The sequence below is a fragment of the Nannospalax galili genome, unplaced genomic scaffold, assembly GCF_000622305.1.
Source record: "Nannospalax galili isolate Female #2095 unplaced genomic scaffold, S.galili_v1.0 scaffold546, whole genome shotgun sequence".
Lineage (NCBI taxonomy): Eukaryota > Metazoa > Chordata > Mammalia > Rodentia > Spalacidae > Nannospalax > Nannospalax galili.
The window spans coordinates 755,378-771,056 of record NW_008355158.1 but is presented as its reverse complement, the minus strand read 5'-3'; the positions used below and the strand labels follow the sequence as shown (position 1 = coordinate 771,056).

Genomic DNA, 15,679 nt, shown 5'->3' with positions numbered 1-15,679 from the left:
GTGTCATTAATCTTTGATCTGATATAGCTGCAACATATGTGTTCAAGTTAATGAAGAATGTGGGGGCTTGCTTCTCTTATCCTGAATGATCCCAGAAGACTGTATTAGAAAATAATACAAAAATGTGTGTATATAGAGAGATTAGAATAACATGTGAGATATAGGCAAAAGTATAGAATTAGGCCAAGGTGCAGGTAAAGGGCTGGAGAGATGGCACAGCAGCTAAGAGCACTTATTGCTCTTGCAGAAGACCCAAGTTAAGTTCCCAGCACCAAGGTGAGGTGGCTCACAAGTACCTGTAACTCCAACTCCAGAGGTTTGCACATCTTCTTCTGACCTCTTCAAGAAACTCACACGCATGCTCACATACCTGTGCATGTATAGGCACACACACACACACACACACACACACACACACACACAAAACACAAAAATAAAAACAGCCAGGCAACACACACACATAATTAAAAATAAAAATAATGGGGCATAGTAGTGCAGATCTTTAGTGTTAGCACTCAGGAGGCAAAGATAGGTAGATTTCTATGAGATTGAAGGCTAGCCTGATCTACATAATGAGCTCAAGCAGCTGTGCCTACAGGGAGAAACTGTCTCAAAAAAAAATTTCTAAACAAAAATATACCTTTAAAACTATTGATACAGGAGAAGTTTGAGACAATAATGAAGGTCTGCATGGAGGAAGGAGTGGAGGCGGAGGTGAAGCTTTGCAGAGGAGGGCGTTTCCTCTGTGCCCAACTGCAAATTTCCAAAAGTTGATCAAAACTATTGGCACCTTTTTGTTTGTCACCTAAGAGACCCAAAAGAATCTTTGAGTGCAAACCTTTAGAAGTTGTTAACACTGGGAATGGTGACATGGCTCAGCAAGGAAAAGCTCGTGCTGCTCAAGCCTGATGATTCAAGTTTGATCCCCCAAACCTACACAGAAGTGGAAGGAAAGAAATGATTCCACAAAGTTGTCCTCTGACAACCATACACACACACACACACACACACACACACACACACACACACTATGGTAGACGCATGCCTGCACTTACAAATACACACATACAGTACTAATAAATAATACAATAAATATTTTAAAGTTACTAATATTGAAGTGATTAATTCTCTACTGTGAATTGAAGTTGAGATACTAAAATAAATATCATCTAAAAGGATGGTCCTACACATTGCCCTCTTTGCTGAAGTTATGAGTGTTTGGGCAATTTTGGGCTCTGAGCGAGGCTAATTTGCAATATTAAATGAAAATGAAGTAGTGAAGTGTTAATAAACTGATAGTTCACTATTAATTGTTATTCAAGTCATTTTTTAAAACTTAAGAATTATGCATAAAACATCTTCCAGACAAATGTGCAACTATTTCTTATGAAGGTACTTACTGTGGGAAGAAAGTCAGATAAGAACAGATGTGGGCTTCCACAGGAGAATTTCTGCTCCTAGCATTTAGCTCTGAGCACCATGCTTATATGCTCAGCAGGGGCTGCGGGAACTTTGAGATCCAGAGTTACAAGAGGACTAAGAGTCACACTGGAATAGTGCATTTCGTATAGTACATTTTGCATGACTGTTAATATTTTTGGAATATTAAATAATCCATAGGAATGCAATACTCATTTCCTACCATATTTGGATATCCTTAAATGCCAATTAAAGAAAAAAAATCTTTATGTCAATTTCACAAGTTACTCTAACTTCTTAATATATAATTTTATTACCATTGTTGGTAAAAATCCACAGTAGTGAAGAGCTGAGAATATTTTGAATTCAGAAGATCATGCATAATATTTGGCAGTGGTGTGTGCTTTATGAAATATACTCATCTTTCCCCTTCTGCTGAAGGTCTGCTTTGCACAATCATTTTCCTGACTATTCTAACTCAGGCCATGAAGCAAAATGAAAGCTTTTTAGCCTTCCACTAACTTACTAATGCTAGTGTCAAAGAACTACTGTCTTCCTCCCACCTCCCAGTCTTTGCATCTAAGTCCAAAATAAATGAATAGTAACAAGTTTTTGTTTTTACTTCTGCTCTTCAGCATAGAGTTTCAGTTCAGGAAAAGCTCTCTTCAAGAATGAGTTCCAGCAGTGTTCCTGGAACATAAGAGCCAGCATCAGAGCCTTGGAGTATGGACGGAAGCCAGAATAAATTCTGCTGAGTATGAGTGAAGTCATTTATATACAATAACATATGATTATCATTTTTCATGCAATTTCACAAGCATATTTTTCTTAAGAGTTTAAGATGATAGCATTTTTGACAACAAACTTCTAGATGAAACCATCTCAAATGTAATTTTACCTGGGATACTAGTACAAAATATAGGCGACTGTCCTAAAGAGCAGAGGCGCCTTTGCTTAGAGAATGGTGTTGGATTCCTGAGGCAGTCAGGCTGAAGTGTTTGGAGCAGGTGCCTATGTAAATCTTCAGAGGGAGAGAGGGAAAGAGGATGGGGTGGGAAACCTCATCTCACAAGCAAAAGATAGTTCTGAGGATACACCTGGAGAGTCTTGTTCCTCCCGTTAGGTGTGGCTATGCCTTCCTGGAAGCCCTGACTTTCCCATAGGCCATGAGGCTGTGTAGCCCACTGTTCTAGAGGCAGGGAGGACAAGTCTTGCTCATGTCCTTTCTCCTTTCGTATGTTTCCATGTTATCTCTTCTATGCATGTGTCCAACACAGCCATTTTATACTTGGCACATTTTCCTCACAGTCACTCTGGATCCTCCAATCCCTTCTGTACGCTACAACCAGGGTGATCTCATAAGTACTATCTGATTATGTCAGATAAAACCCTTCAATGGCTGGCTAGTGCTTTTGGAGGTAGACCAAAGTTCCTTAGCTCTTTCACTCTTTCTCTCCTCTAACCAGCTAGAGCTCTCAGTTCTCTGTTTAGCCCATCTCCTTCCTGCCTCCTCTTCACATGCAGTTTGCTTCGCCTGACATTCTTCCACCAGCAAGCAGCCTTCTCTCCCCTTCACCGGTGCTGATCACTGTCTTCATCCTCATCTCAACTTGAAAGTCACAGGCCCTAGGATGACTTCCTTGAGTGACTCACAGGCTGGGCCCTTTCTGCCTTTATACATTCTCAGGGTACACAGCACCCTTATTTATAACATTAGCTATAATCATAACTAACTTTTATACCTTCTTATTAAATGTAAACTCAGTGAGGACACATTCTGTTTCTTTTAACTCTGTCTCCTACACCTAGTACAATACAATGTCTGGCACATTGTAAAATGATCATTATAAGCTTGAATGGATGAATAACGGTGAGCAAGCAAATGATCAACTGGGTATTGAGTGGCTGGATACTCTGATTCCTTTTTCAGTCTCCACCCCCCACTCCTGGCTTCACACCAGGACTATAGGACATAAGTTCCACAGGGGACAGGGAGGTCGCAGAATTGCTGGTGGGGAAAGAGGAGTGGTGAGCCCTTCTTTGAGAGGCCCTTAGATCTAAGGGCTTAGATCTAATAGCAAAAATGATGCCCTGAAAATGAGAGCTTTAAATCAGAATGGTGAGCCAGTCATATTGCCAGAGAAAGGATCAAGCCAAAAGCAAAATGCTGAAATGAGAAACACTGTCTCAGAACTGGCAAAACAGACCCTGTCAGCAGTTCCAGATACAAGTGAAACAAACAAATAGTCACAGTGATTGGGATAAATGAACTCTATCAATAGCCATGTATTATTCCAGGCCAGGTTTGTTGACAGATGTGATACAAAATGCTTTGTGCATTTGGAACTTTTTGTACAGACATTCTGGTGGGGATTGTGGCCCTGCTGTGAAGCACTGTGTGTGTCCAGTATCCTGTTTATTTCTGTTTGACAGACTCTGAGCAAAAAGGAAGACATCCTGTTTGGCAGACTTAGGGTTCCTCAGTTCTCCAAGGCTATCCCCAGAGTCTTCGCCCTCCTCCTCATTTATCTAGAAGAGAGCTTAGCCACCCTTGGCCTTTCATTAGGCTGCTGTGAAATGGTTGTCAGTCCACAGTCTCTATCAATTGATCTTGCTTTTGTGGTTGCTGGATTTTTTTAAATATAAAAACTCATTTTTAAAAAGAGGTTTTTAAGGGCTTGGGGAGATGGCTCAGCAGTTAAGAACAGTTGCCTCTTCCTGAAGACCCAGGTTTGATTCCAAAGCACCCACGTGGCAGCTGACAACTGTCTGTAACTCCATTTCCAGGGGATCTGACATCCTTCTCTGGCCTCCACGGTCTTTGCACAACATGAGTGCACCTACATACATTCTGGCAATATATACTCATACACATAAAATAAAATAATAAATAAAATATATAAACAAGATATTTTATTCTATTTTGTTATTTTATGTGTGGGGGCCTGAGTGTATGTATTTGCATCACATGTATGTAGGTGCCCAGAGGTCAGAAGAGGGCATCAGAGTCCCTGGAACTGAAGTTACAAGAAGTTTTCAACCTCCTGACATGGGTGCTGGGAATGGAACCTAGGTCCTTTGCAAGAGCAGCAAGAGCTCCTAACCACTGAGTCATCTCTTTAACCCCTGTTTTCTTTGTGTTTCATTTTGTACACGCCCTGGGATGTTCAGTGAGAATTTACAGTTATTGAAAATGTACCACTTTGACCACCCTAAGGTATCACTTTACTCCAATCAGACTGGCTAGGATCAAGAGAACAAATGATACCAAATGCTGGCAAGGGTGTGGAGAAAGGGGAATGCTCATTCACTGCTGGTGGGATTGCAAACTCTAGTGCAACCTCTATGGAAAACAGTGTAGAGAACCCTTAAAAAACTAAAAATGAACCTACCATTTGTCTCATGCAAGCCCTATGGAAAGCAGTGTGGAGTCTTCTTAAAAAACTAAAAATGAACCTACCATATGACCTAGTTATACCCCTCCTTGGCATATACCCAAAGGACTCATCCTATTGTAGAGGCACTTATACAACCATATTTGTTGCTGCTCTTTTCACAATAGCTAAGAGATGGAAGCAACCTAAGTGCCCCTCAAGGAAATTTGCAGGTAAATGGATGGATCTAGAAACTGTTATTACTAAGTGAAGTAACACAGACTCAGAAAAACAAACAACGTGTGTTCTCCCTGATACGTCAATCTTAGCATCAAACCCTTTTAAATTCCACGTCCTTTAAATAAGATGATGCTGTACAGCAGTCTCTTCTGAATCAAATAACTACCATCACCATGACTTCAGCTGTGCCTGATCACTAAACATCGTCACAATTGGGCTTGTTGATGGTTGTGTTCCTTCCTTAAAGGAGGGGTAAGCAGGGTCATTGGACCCTCACCAGAGTATCCAGCCACTCTTCCCAGCCAACCTATGTAATTTGGCCCTAATCACACATGGTGTCCTGGATTTGGAGATGACTAAAGTATATAATCTGGGGAAGGCTAGGAAGAGAAGGCTTGATCCATGCTGGAAAAGGCTTTCCAGTGTGCATACCCTCAGTCACTCATATGAACTTGTAATGCTAATTACTCTTGCCTTTACTTCTCCTTCACATCTCCTATTCACCAGTCAAGGACTTTCTTTTCCTTCTACACATAAGAGTTATGCAATTTGGGAGTCTTTTAGATAGACCCACTGAAGGGGTACCCCAATTGTCTCACCCTGCTTCCCTGTTCAGCATGGAAGAAGTCAGAGTGGTCTGTATCCCCATTCCCTATCCACAAGCTGGATAGCCTCTTCAGAGGATAGTGTGATAAGAATAGGAGGTAGGAATTGGTTAGGCAGTTAGGATAAAAAGACCCCAAAGAAATGTAGCGAGTTTCTTGGCTAAAAGTCAAAATGTCCTTGGGCCGGTTAGCAACATACTCTGTTCCAAAGGCCAAAAATGTCAAAAGTATTTGGGAGCTTGTATCTAATCCTTAAAAGATTTTAGGGTTACGCCAGGCATGGTGGTGTATGCCTGTAGTCCTAGCACTTGGGAGGCAGAGGCAGGCGGATCTCTGTGAGTTTAAGGCCAGCTTGGTCTACATAGGGAGTTCCAAGACAGCTGGGGCTACAGGGAGACCCTGTCTCAAAAAGACATCTGATCCAGGCATCTCCTCTCATGCCCCTGGGTTTTTGCACATGCTGCTCTTTTGCCTGCTGTTCTTCTCCAGGGCTCTCAAAAAAATCACCCTCCCCACCCCAGGAAGTGTTCCTCAATACACTCAACATCATTTAAAGTGTCTTCTACATCCCTTCACCTGCTAATCTGCCTTCCTTCACTTTTCTGCATATTAGTTATCATCATCCAAGATTACACATTTGTACACTCATGTACACCTTAAATTGTGTATCTTTCCTATGAAAATGAAGATGCCAGAAGGGAAGAACTGTATTGGTCTTATTCACAGTTGTAGTCCCGGCGCCCCCAATGGTGGCAAGGAATGAGAAATACAACCATGTGTATCTGCGTTTCCAAATCCTATTCAAAATAGAGCATATCCCCACAACACGTTACCCCTCATCTTTAAAGGCTCTGCACCTTAGTGTTGGAGCCAAAAGGGATCTTAGCAGTCATTAGTGCAAATAAATCCTAGTGGTCTGAGCAGAGGACTGGGTGGAAGTGGCAGATCCAGGGAACATAGAGGTCAGAGATGTCAGAATGATGCTTAGACTTTTTGAGAATTATGTAGTGTGTTAGTTAATTTTTAAATAAACCCACATAAATATATTTAGAAAACTATCAGTTAAACAGTTCAGGCACAACACCCAAAGGCTTGGGTTTCAGAAAGATAAGTCATTTAACATGGGCACAGTTATTGATTGAGCAGATTTCCCAAAGTAGCATGTAAGCTGCCCCTGAACAGACCAAAGGGATTTGATGGTGAAGATGATGTAAGAGCATTTCCGGGGTGAGGAATGGCTGATGGGAAGGATCTAGGTGTTTGAGGAAGACTCTGAGGAAGAAAACTCATAGAGCTTAAAAAGAAATCAGTTATGATAATATAGTTAATTCTGGAAATAGGAGTTAAAACATCAATCTTTAGGGCCTGTAGTTGGGGGAATCATTTCCATAGAATTTTCTGTTTTAAAGTTATTAACTTTGGACTAGGGAAATGGCTTAATTGGCAAAGTGTTTGCTGGGCCAGCATGGGGACCTGAATTTAGATTCCTCCATAAAAGTCAGAGACTCCTGTCTCTGCCTATAACCCAGAACTGGGAGGCAGAGACAGGAGTATCTCAGGAGCTCACTGGCTAGTCAGTCTAACCAATTGGTGAGCTCCAGATTCAGTGAAGGACCCTGCCTCAAAAACTAAGATGGGCGGGTAATGGAGGAAAACATCCAGTGTTAACCTCTAGGCTCTACATGCACACACAATTGCACACATACATGCATGTACATCTACACACAATTTTTTAAAATTTAGTTATTAGTCTTTGCTTTCCTGCAGATAGATAAAGTCAAAGGAGGGATGACTGTGGGTTCAACTGTGAATTGTCTTTGTTTTTCTTTTAAAAGGTTTGTTGAAGGGGATGGAAAGATGACTCAGTGGTTAAGAGCACTGGCTGCTCTTGTAGAGGATATGAGTTCAATTCCCAGTACCCACATGGTGGCTAACAACCATCTGTAACTTCCAGGGGATCGGATGCCCTCTTCTGACCTCCTCAGGCACTGCACGGCACAGGTACATTTATGTACATGCAGCCAATACACTCATACACGTAAAATAAAAATAAAATATTTTACAAAAAATGGTTTCTTGAAATCCTACAATCCAGCATCTCAGAAGGTGTTAGTTGGAGGTGAGCTTGTTGCAGATGCAATTCGTTACATTGAAGACACACAGAAGGTGATAGGTCCCTAATCCAATATGACCAAGAACAGAGGCATGTGACAGCAGAGACTCCAAGCAAAAGTGCCATGTGAATACGGAGGCAGATGGCAGAGTCGTGCTGTTGTAAGTCAGAAAAGCCTCACCTTCTGGGAGCTGGTTAGGAGGAGGGATCTTCTCCTGAGGCCCAGCCACATTTTTAGTTCTGACTTCTAGCCTCTGGAACTAGAGAACAATAAGTTTCTAAAACACAAAGTTGATTTTTATAATCCAGTTTTGAAATGAATCAAACAGGAGTAAGTCATCATAGTAAATTGCAACTGTGTGTATGAAGCATTTGGTAAATTTGAGTTAAATTCTAGATATGATGTTGTCAGTTTGTAATACTGATTATTATATAGCACCCATACATTTGAGCGTCTTTCAATACTTTGGACATAAGTCCTTTATAAATTAATTGTAAGCCTCTATTCTCCTCCCCATTCTAGAGACAGTTGCATCTTCTCATGCAGTGCCAGCCTTGTCCCTGAGACACAGTGGTGAAGGTCTGAGTGAATGAATTTGGCTGTATCCAGCGCCTGGTCACCAGGGCTGCCTTCAACTCTGGCAAAGTGGACATTGTTGCCATCAATGACCTCAACTACATCGTCTACATGTTCCAGTATGATTCTACCCATGGCAAGTTCAACAGTACAGTCAAGGCTGAGAATGGGAAACTTGTCATCAATGGCAAGGCCATCTCCATCTTCCAGTAGTAGCAAGATCCTGCCAACATCAAATGGGGTGATGCTGGTGCTGAATATGTTGTGGCATCTACTGGCATCTTCATTACCATGGAGAAGGCCAGGGCCCACTTGAAGGGTACCAAAGGGGTCATCATCTTTGCCCCTTCTGCTGATGCCTCCATATTTATGATGGGCGTGAACCATGAGAAATATGACAACTCCCTCAAGATTGTCAGCAATGCCTCCTGCACCATCAACTGCTTAGCTCTGCTGGCCAAGGTCATCCATGACAACTTCGGCAACTTTGAGGGACTTATTGACCACAGTTCATGCCATCACAGCTACCCAGAAGACTGTGGATGGCCCCTCTGGGAGACTGTGGCATGATGGCCATGGGGCTGCCCAGAACATATCCCTGCATACAACGACACTGCCAAGGGTGTGGGCAAGGTCATCCCAGATCAGAATGGAAATCTCACTGGCATGGCCTTCCATGTTCCTACACCCAACGTGTCTGTTGTGTATCTGACCTGCTGCCTGGAGAAAACTGCTGAATATGATGACATCAAGAAGGTGGTGAAGCAGACATTCGAAGATACCCCTAAAGGGCATCCTAGGCTATACTGAGGACCAGGTCATTTCCTGTGAATTTAAGAGTGATACCCACGCTTCTACCTTTAATGCTGGGACTGGCATTGCCCTCAATGACCACTTTTTCAAGCTCATTTCCTGGTATGACATTGAATTTGTCTACACCAATGGGGTGGTGGACCTCATGGTCCACATGGCCTCCAAGGAGTAAGAATCCCTGAACCACTCACCCAGCAAGAGGAAGAGAGAGGCCCTTGGCTGAGGGGGGGGTACCTGCCCCAACTCAGCCCTCAACACACTGAGTATCTCCCTTCACAGTTTCCATCCTAGACATCCAGAAGAAGGGGAGGGGCTTAGGGAGCCCTACCCTCTTGAATACCATCAATAAAATTCACTATACCCCCTCAAAAAATTAATTACAAGCAGAGATTTAGTAGCTCAAGCTATAACTGAGCCCTTTGCAGAACCAGATGTAGATCCTTGTTTTCATTTTCTCACAGAAAAACACTCAGGCTTTGACAGGCTTTCCTTTCTTCTCTTTTCATTGGCACATCAATTCCTGTTTATTCTGAGAGGATTTAGTCACTGCTTTCTTATGAAGAACAAGTTTTAACTTTATTTGGTTCTAAGTTCATGAACACACACGCCATACAATCATTTATTAAATCTAGTATCTTAACTATAATAATACATTTAGGGCTCATTATCCTGATAATGTTGCCAACACATCCTGAATCACAGAGACAACTCATAGGGAAATGAGTTGTAAACAAGCTTGCACACGCCTGCATGTCAAGGTCCTCTGTTGTTTACAGCGTTTCACTTCATTAATCTTGGTTTTAGGCTCTCAGTCATTGCCTTGATGGTTTCCTTTCCTACATTTTTCTTCTGTCAATGTAATCTCATAACAAAGATTTTCATTTTTGTCTTTTTCTTTTCCAGTCTGTATTCTTTTACAATAAAGATAAAAGATGTTGCTGTGTTATCATAAGGCAGGACTACAGAGGACATCAAATTTTTCAAATAGTCTCTTCTTTGAGTTATAATAATATTAAATTGCTTGCTCCTCCTCCCTTTAGTCAACCTCGATTTTTCTTTTCTGTTTTCAGTGCTGGCTTTCACTCAGGTTCTTGATCTTGGTAGGCAAATGTTCTGCCACTGAGCTAACCCCTCAAACTCATATTTCATTCTTAATTCAGGGTCTTTTAGACTAGAAGGTCATGGGAACAAATTTGAACTTGGTCACATTACATGGATTTTAACCTTTATAGTTATCTTACAGCCCCAACAAATATTAGTCATTCTGATAAAGGGCTAAAAGAGTTATTTGAGCATCTCTCAGACTTTGGATGAACTGCCTTCCTCTGTCGCTTCCTTGACTTCTGATCTGCTTTGTTTTTTGAGTTTCATCTCACTCTAAAAAGGCTTTAAATACTGCTCTTGCTTACAGTATACTTGGAGAAATGGTTTAGTTTACATTTTATAAGATGATATTTTGTTTAAGGAAAAAAAATTATTGGTGGCCCTAAGGCTTGCTCAGGTTAGTCAAACACTGTATGCTAGGCTATAATCTCAACCCCCTGAGAGGAAGTTTAGTAATTCTTTCTGAGATGGGATCTTTCTGTTTCCCAGGCTGGATTCTAACTTCTGGTCTCAAGTGATCTCCCCATCTCAATTTCCCAGGTGGCTGAAAATATAGTATCATGACACTATGATTATTATTTATTACATTAAATCATGTAAAACTTCATCTTACAGAATTACTTTGTACTTTTCTTAGTCATTAGTTATGTAATATGTAAATGAAGACCAGAAGATATTACTTCATATGAAGGTTATTATATAAAAATGCTTAAGTAGTTGGCTGGAGCTACAGGTAACATCAGTTCCTTTATCCATGCCCTCAAGAATCTTAATGAAAGTTTCATTCAGCAATATTTACTTCTGATGTGTGGTACCGGCAAGAGCTACTACCTTCAGGTACAAGAATATATGTCTCAGAAGTAGGCTATGGTCTACTGTCTGTCTTCTAGGTCCTTCTAAAGGACCTAGTATATTGAAGTAAAAGTATATTGCATGGGGAGATGTGATGAAAGCTCTGGGCCTGATTTTTCTCCTTACTCAGGGTAACTTGGGCAGATTCCACCTTGTCAGGAGCTGGAGGAACAACATTCATTACCAAAAAATATAATATAGCTCTACAAACAGTTGACTTAAGCAGGACATTCTGCTTGCACAAGTAACCTTGGGAAAGAATTTATGGCAAGGTTATCTTTCTCTTCCTCTTGCAAACAGTTCTCGGAAAAGTAAGTCATGCAGTAATCTCTTGGAACACCTGGCGGTCAGTCACGTTGCTGAATTGCTCAGTCCCCCTCCCATACCCATAAGAATGCTGTAACCTTTGACCAACTTCTTCAACCCCCTCTGACCCTTGACAAGTGGACTTGCTTGGGCTCCGTCTCTTCTTTCTCGCCCATTTTTCCTTTCAGGGAGTGGTCCCCCTCGAGCTTTACCTCTTTACCTGTACAGGGTCCCCGCAGGTGGGGGCAAGTGGCGCCTAAACGTGGGGCTCGAGGTATGGACCCTCGCCAGACAGAAATGTTTGAAGACAGACCCGGGTACGCGTTTGAGGACGGCCTCTGACAAAGTGAAAGTAACTGCGCCGGATCACCGCCTCGTTTGATCTGCACTCTCACCGCTCATGAGGAGCTGCTGATCTGAGGTAAGTTGTCTCTGCCTCAAAAAATGGGCCAGCAACTGTCTAAGGAGGGTATTTTTATTAGAGACTTGAAGGCCTCCCTCAGAGAAAGAGGAGTCCGAGTTAAGAAAAAAGATCTTGTAAATTTTTTCGTGTTTGTGAGTGACCAGTGTCCTTGGTTTGTTATAGATGGTCCTGAAATCAACCCTAAAAAATGGGACCAAGTGGGACAGTATTTAAATGAACTATTAAAGGATAAGGGCTCTGAGGCAGTTCCCATTCAGACTTTCAGCTATTGGACATTAGTCCGAGATCTTCTCAAAGACTCTCCTGAAAACAAAAGTAAAATTATTTCCCTAGCTGAGGATTTCATTAAGCCCCTTTCTCGGTCTGCCTCTGTGTCATCCATTAATAAGACAAACCTTCAAAAGGTAACTCAGGGTGTCGCTCATCAGGAGCAGACCTCGCCTTACCCATCAGTCATGATCGATATGCCTCCCTCGAAGCCAACCGCTACAGGCGGGCCAACCCAACTTTATCCAACATTGCCCAAGGTAGAGAAAAAAGAAAAACCTTTTTCCAACTTAACTTTCCCAGTTTTTCAGAAACAAGATTCCCCTCCTGATAGATTAACCCCCTCTGAGGAGAGCGACTTAGAAGAAGAGGCTGCCCAATATCATAATCCTGACTGGCCCCCTCTTGTTGCTTCTGCACCTCCCCTACCTCCATACCCACCGACCTTCTGTGCACCCGTTCTTCCCATAACCACTGCCCATACAGATATCCTTCTAAAAGCTAAAAATGACCTAAGTAAACAAGTTATAGCTTTAAGAGATGTTCTTTCTTTGCAAAAAGAGTTTGCAGAGCTCAACTCAGAGCTCTCTTCCCTACAAAAGGCTGTTACTAAAACTGTTTTTGCGGCTCCTTTGCCACAAGCTAGAAGGCCTCTCCTCTGAAGAACAGTCAGGTAGTGACAAAGAAGAGCCTAGAGCCTCTGATAATGAGGAGGGGGGAGAGGCACAAGAAGAGGATGAGGCTGCTCCGGAGCAGGTCCCTGCTCCCGCCCCTTCAGGGCATAGTAGGCACTCTACTATACCTTCAGATGTTGAGTATAAGCGCCTCAAGTTTAAACCTCTTAAAGAATTAAATAATGCAATTAAGAACTATGGCCCCAATGCCCCATTTACTGTATCCATGCTTGAGACCCTGTCCGGTGGCGGGTACTTTACACCAGGAGAATGGCTTCAGGTGGCTCAAATGGTCCTCTCTCGTGGACAATTCTTATCCTGGAAAGCTGACTACCTGAAGCCACCTGGACTTTTGATAAGCTTGCTGGACAAGGAAAATATATCACTGAGGGCTGATAGCTTAAATTACACACAGGTGTTTTAGCTCAGACCAAGGAGGCTGCACTGGGGGCGTGGAGAAACATCCCAGCAAAAGGCAGCCTCATGACACCCCTAACTAAAATAGTTCAAGGCTCTCAAGAACTCTTTAGTGAGTTTGTGGGCAGGTTACAAGAGGTAGCTGAAAGAGTTTTGGGTCCTGAAGATGACAATGACAAGTTCATTAAACAACTTGCTTTTGAAAATGCTAATTCTGCTTACAAATCTGTCCTTAAGGGACAAGCCAAAAATAAGTCCTTGAATAAATTAATCAGACTTTGTGCTGACGTAGACTCTTTTTCTCATAAGATTACTCAAGGCATAAATTTGGCAATTGGTGCTGCTCTTCAGACAACTAGAGGGCCCACCCTCCCTAAAAAATGTTTTAAGTGCGGACAACCTGGGCATTTTGCAAAAAATTGTACTGAAACTCAGAAAGTAGGAGGGACCTCTACTCCCCCTGATAATATGCCTAATACGGTCTGTCCTCATTGTAAAAAGGGGAGACATTGGGCTAGTCAATGTCGCTCTAAGATAGACATCTCTGGCAATCTTCTTCATCCCGTCCAGGGAAATGGCTGGAGGGGCCCTCTTCAGGGGGCCCCAAAAACTATCCACTTCCAGCCAGCCCTGGAGACTACTCAAAACCCTGTCCTGGGCCTAACCAATCGCCCTCCCTCCAGCGAGCCACACCAGGAAGCGCCGGACTGGACTTGTGTGCCTCCTCCGATACAATATTGAGCCCTGAGGATGGGACACAGGTTGTGGCCACCGGCGTATTTGGTCCCCCTCCTCCTCAAATGTTTTTCCTCATTATAGGACAGGCCTCCTCTATAATTCAGGGCCTCACCATTTATCCTTCCATAGTTGACAATGATTACACAGGAGAAATACAAATTTTGGCCAATTCAACATTAGGACCAGTCACTATCAAAAAGGGACAACGCATTGCACAAGCCCTTCCGCTCCCTTTAGATAGCCAGTATCCATCCTTTAAAGAGTCCCATGGTGCCTCCAAACCAGGCTCCTCTGATGCCTATTGGGTCCAGGCCATTACCCAAGACCGACCCACACTAAAATTAAAATTAGATAATAAATGGTTCTCAGGTATTTTGGACACTGGGGCAGATGTTACTGTTCTCTCTAAAAACCACTGGCCTTCAAGTTGGCCTCTTCAACCCTCCATCACACATTTACAGGGCATAGGACAGTCAAGATATACCCTCCAGAGCTCTAAGATATTAACATGGTCAGACTCAGAAGGTCATTCAGGCACTGTTCAAACTTTTGTAGTTGAAACCCTCCCAGTAAATCTCTGGGGTCGAGATATACTAAATCAGTTGGGGGTAATTATGTGCAGCCCAAATGAGGTTGTCACTCAGCAAATGCTCCGCCAAAGATATCAACCAGGAAAAGGTCTGGGAAAATATAAACAGAGAATTATCCAACCAATTATTCCCTCTCCCAAGGATAATCGCCTCAGAATAGACTACAAAAATTTTTCCTAAGTGCCATTGCACCCCCTGCACAGTAGGCAGACAAAATTATGTGGAAAAATGATAACCCTGTCTGGGTTGATCAATGGCCCCTCCCTACAATTAAAGTCACTGCAGCCTTGCAGTTAGTGCAGGAACAGCTGGCCGCTGGAAATATTGAACCCTCCACCTCGCCCTGGAATACACCCATCTTTGTAATTAAGAAAAAGTCTGGAAAATGGAGGCTTTTACAAGATCTTAGAGAAATTAATAAAACTATGGTTCCCATGGGAGCATTGCAACCTGGCCTACCATCCCCCATAGCTATTCCCAAGGGATATTATAAAGTAATAATAGATATTAAGGATTGCTTTTTTTCTATTCCACTCCATCCAGAGGATTGCAAATGCTTTGCCTTCAGTTTACTCATTGTTAATTTCATTGGACCTATGCCTCGTTTTCAATGGAGGGTACTACCTCAAGGCATGGCTAATAGCCCCACTCTTTGCCAAAAATTTGTTGCTCAAATTGTTGATCCTTTCCAGCTCCAATACCCATCCCTTTATATTATCCATTACATGGATGATGTTCTCTTAGCAGGACCCAAGCTTAAACTAGTATACTCAGCTGCTCAGCAGTTAATTCATGCCTTTCACCAACAGGGTCTCCAAGTCGCCCCAGATAAAATTCAACTAAATCCTCCCCAGCTCTTTTTGGGTTTCAAGCTTTTCCCTCATAAAATAGTTTCTCAAAAAATACAACTTCAGAAAAATTCCCTCCAAACACTTAATGATTTCCAACGCCTTTTAGGAGATATTAATTGGCTCTGGCCTTACTTAAAATTAACCACAGGAGAATTAAAACCACTCTTTGATATACTCAAGGGAAGTGCTGACCCCACCTCTCCCCGTCAATTTACACCAGAGGCTTCTAAGGCTCTTGCCCTAGTGGAGGAGGCCATTTCTCAACAAACTATTGATTATTTTTCTCCCACTAAGCAATTGCTTCTCATAGTTTTC

At 42.4% G+C, this 15,679-nt stretch overlaps 1 pseudogene; it reads left to right on the top strand.

Moving 5' to 3' along the window:
• Positions 1-10,866, top strand: part of LOC103749336 — a 15,717-nt pseudogene extending 4,851 nt beyond the window's left edge.
• Positions 10,867-15,679: the final 4,813 nt, after the last annotated feature.